The following is a 4,759-nucleotide window of genomic DNA, read 5'->3' as shown; positions in this document are numbered from 1 at the left end:
CTGGGACTGCATGGCATCGAAGGGCTTGCTCTTGTGCCATCCTACCTCTCTGGTAGGATATTCTTTCCTGTTCTGAATCTGACACCAGATTCTCTTCCTAGAGCCTCAATCTCTCTCTAAGGGGATGGGTGGAAGACATTTGAAGCACCAGGAAGACCTAGGGCAAAGTCAGCTTTGCCTGTTCTTTCAGCACAGTGGATTGCACATAGAGGGGCCTCATGGAACATTTGCCAGGAGGAAGTAATGGGAGAGAGGGCGGGGTGCAGTGGTGGAACTTCCCTAGGTGAATGTTACAGACAACTCACAGCCAATGTTAGCCTCGAGTGGAAGGAAAGGTGGCTTCTGGGATCTTCGGCCTCCTGCACCTGTCCTGGTCCAGTGGAACCCCTCTGTCCTTTCAGCTGGTCACAGCCCTGTGTACCAGTTCTGCTTTATGAAACCCTGATTCAAGAAAGCATCCTCTATCCATTGGCTTGCTTCTTTTTTTTGTTTGTTTGTTTGCTCAACTCTTTATTATTTTTTTAAATTTATTTTCAGAGTAACAGTATTCATTGTTTATGCACCACACCCAGTGCTCTATGCAATCCATGCCCTCTCCAATACCCACCACCTGGTTTCCCCAACCTCCCACTCTCCTGTCCCTTCAAAACCCTCAGATTGTTTTTCAGAGTCCATAGTCTCTCATGGTTCACCTCCCCTCCCAATTTCCCTCAACTTACTTCTCCTCTCCATCTCCCCTTGTCCTCCATGCTATTTGTTATACTCCACAAATAAGTGAAACCATATGATAATCGACTCTCTCTGCTTGGCTTATTTCACTCAGCATAATCTCTTCCAGTCCCGTCCATGTTGCTACAAAAGTTGGGTATTCATCCTTTCTGATGGAGGCATAATACTCCATAGTGTATATGGACCACATCTTCCTTACCCATTTGTCCGTTGAAGGGCATCTTGGTTCTTTCCACAGTTTGGCCACCGTGGCCATTGCTGCTATAAACATTGGGGTACAAATGGCCCTTCTTTTCACTACATCTGTATCTTTGGGGTAAATACCCAGTAGTGCAATTGCAGGGTCATAGGGAAGTTCTATTTTTAATTTCTTGAGGAATCTCCACACTGTTCTCCAAAGTGGCTGCACCAACTTGCATTCCCACCAACAGCGTAAGAGGGTACCCCTTTCTCCGCATCCCCTCCAACACATGTTGTTTCCTGTCTTGCTAATTTTGGCCATTCTAACTGGTGTAAGATGGTATCTCAATGTGGTTTTAATTTGAATCTCCCTGATGGCTAGTGATGATGAACATTTTTTCATGGGTCTAATAGCATTGGCTTGCTTCTTAGCATGACTTTCTAGAGAATCATGGAGGAATGACTGAGGTCATATAATTTACTCTGACTCCCTCATTTTGTAGAGAAGGAAACAGACCAGAAAGAAGCATATCCCCCAATTTTATACAGAAGCCAGTGACAGGCTGGGAAGGGTGTCACCAGAACTGCTGACTCCTGTCTGATGTGTGTGTGTGTCTTCATATACAAGAATGTATCTGGTATATGCATGCACACGCGCATGTGTGCACATGTATTTGCTGTTTGCATTTTTCCCCTGCTAAGGATTACACTTTGGGAAATACATGGGGACAAACTGGTAGCATGAGACATAGTCCTGAAGTCTTAACATGTGGGTGGATGCCTTCTTTACCTAATCAGAGACTGGGGTGGACTTGTCTCTTGACACTAAGAAAAGGCAGACCAACAGCTCAAGAAAAGAAGAAGAGATCTGGAGCCAAGTGGAGTCAGAGCAGCCCATTGCGGGAAATCTATTGACAGGATGTGTAAGAATCCAGGTGTAGATCTGCCAGCTCTAGCATGAAAATTTAGTTCTTGAGGCAGGGACAAGCACCCAGGGCTGCTTACCTTCACCTTGGCTTCAATGACATCAGGATGGGCTCAGATCTACAGGTGCAGAGACCAATACGGCTGTTCCCTCTGGGGCCTGGCCTTGCTACTAAGGGGATGCAGGCTGCCTTGGTTAAAGGTGGTCCCAGCATTCTGCTCTGAGGACTTTTCTAGGGGTTTTATAAATCAGCCAGCAAGACAACCACTTTCATGCTGAGATGTCATATTCAAGGCCCAGCTCAAGATCAATTGCAGGCTGACTTTGATTCTCAGTCACAGAGCCTGGGTCAGCCTGTCGCAGTCTGGGACGCTGGCAAAGTTTGGGTCTTGATGCTTCCTACTCAGCAGCCCCCGCTTTTTCTGGGGTCCACTCCTGCTCCCCGTGGCAGCTTTCTCCCGGTTTCACCAAGAACTATTTTACTGTCAGGTTCTCTAGCAAAAGAAGTCTGTTAACCCTGGAGGAGAATATCCTGCAATTTGGCCATGCTGCCATAAGGGGGCGGTGGTTCCACTGACCAGGTGCTCTGAATAGTAATGTTAGAGGTGAAAGCATACAGTAACAGAATGTGTCTTTTGGCGCTGTATATATATATTTTTAAATCTTGAATTTGTCACCAATATTTTGACATTAGGAGACCGCACATGAAAACCCCAATTTGGGGCTTCCTTTGAAATATCAGGACATTTGGCAACATTCGCTCAGGTCTACAGCCACCTGGGACTGGGGAGGGGTTGCCTGCTGTGGCCATGGCGCACAGCCCCCTTTGCTGCTGTCCTGGTCTGGCTGGCATTCTCTTATTTACATTACCTTTCTACTTCTCCAAACTCCCATTTTAAGCTTTAGGCCTGCTGTTGGAGGTAAACACTACTTAAAAAAAAATTAAAATAACATCTCTTAAAAAAAATAGAACAACTGAATTGATGTGACAATAAACAGACTCAGCATTTAAATATGATGCCTTCGGATCAACTTTTAGATTTTAGACGAAGTGTAAGATACCATTCTTACTATAACTCGTCTGAAACTTGAACCAATTTTAGTTTCCAGAACATTCCACCCTTTCTCTTACGTCTAGGATGACCAATCATCCTGGATCACCTGAGGGGTTTCCTGGAATGTGGTACTTTCAGTGCCCAAACGAGGAAAATCCTGGGCAAGTCAGGACAAATCCTTCACCCTACTGACCTCTGGGCCTCTTTCTTCCTGGAACTCCTCTCCTTTGCTTGGGTCATTACCCTCTCACCCTTCAGGTCATAGCTAAGGCAGTTCCGTCCTAACAACCTTCCTTAATCAGGCCATGTCGCTAGCCATTTCCCTAGCCCTGAGCACCCCACCTAGGCTAGCATACTGGCCCACTTGATGGCCTCCCCACTAGACCCTGGGGTTCCTGGGCACTGACTTGTGGCTCTTCTCTTTCAGGATATATGCCCAGCACGTGACACAGTGCATGGCACACAGTACATGTTGAGTGCTGAATCTGGACTAGTTCCTTAATGCTGTGCATGGGGCAAGCACAGTGTCTGACTGCTTCATATTCCTCAAGGGCTTGACAAGTAGGTGCCTAATAAGAAATTGGTTGGATTGAGTTGCATTGGACTGGCCAAGGATTCAGATAGATGGATTGTTCTTCTGGTAAAAGAAAATAATAAAGGAAAATAATGATGTCCCACAACCGTCTCTTTCAGATTATTTTGACTATCATTCATAGAGAGAAACGTCTTCTGTATTGGAACCCAGTACCCTTCACCTTCCCTAGACTCCATATGCACATGAAACCAAGGTGTTGTATTACAGATGGTCTTCTTGAATAGTCCTGTTCTATCCTATTTTATCTTATTCTGCTGTTTGATTCTCTTTCATTTAAAAACATTCTGATAATAACATATTAAACTGATCTCATCATCACTAATGGGTCACACCTTGTAGTTTGAAGAACTTCCCAGTTGTCCACACTCTTAGCAGACTTTGGACATCCAATTTCGGGTCTTTCCTAGGCACAAAGATGAGGTGGAACTAACCCATTCCTTACGATCCATTAGGTCTTGCCTCCATGAGACCTACTCCACAGTCCAGTTCATCCTCATCAGGACTGACAACTGATGGTAATTTCTAGCTGCACCTTTTTCTGACATACTCTAATACATTATACTCTTTGTTGCCTTTATTTTTCTCTTTGCTTCCTGGAAGTTCCTCTTCTTCCTAAGTAGATCTATGCCCCCTGTGGGCAGGTATCACACCCTATTCTTTTTTTGGGTGTCTCTTTTAACAAGCATGGGCTAAAAGAAAACAGACAAATATGTGCTGAATTAGAAGTGTCTCATGCCAAAATGGTCTTTCTAGTGAGGGGCAGGCAAATCTGTGATAAAATCTTATATCTTCCCATAATTCCTGGTTGCCTATAGTCAGGAAAGGCCCTGCTCATCCATTTCTCCATTCTGCCAAAGATGAGAATTGTTCCAAGATGCATCAGACTCTAATTTCAGCAAGATAGTTGAGAGTAAGACACACAATGGGCCTCGACATTTGGGGATGTGTCTGAGTGCTTGACAGTGGAGGATATTGCTGGAGGGTTCAAGATCAAGGGAGGGGGACTGATTTTCAGGACCTAACATGGCATGAATAGCCTCTTCAGACCCTGTTCTAACCCGAGATTTGCTGCCTTCCTGTGAGGGTCCAGGTAGAAATGGGAATGGCCAGCGGGAGGACAAGGGACTCACCCCAGGGACGGCTCTGATCACTGTTCACTCTTGCATGGTTACTGTGAATGACGGGTGGATTTAATCTCTCCCATTGCCACGTTTCCAATCACACACCAGACCTCCTGGTCTGAGTGCCTTGAATTGGTTACGGGTTGCTGAGCTA

The sequence above is a fragment of the Mustela lutreola genome, chromosome 11, assembly GCF_030435805.1.
Source record: "Mustela lutreola isolate mMusLut2 chromosome 11, mMusLut2.pri, whole genome shotgun sequence".
Lineage (NCBI taxonomy): Eukaryota > Metazoa > Chordata > Mammalia > Carnivora > Mustelidae > Mustela > Mustela lutreola.
The sequence above is the reverse complement of the archived record's forward strand: the minus strand, read 5'-3'. Positions refer to the sequence as shown.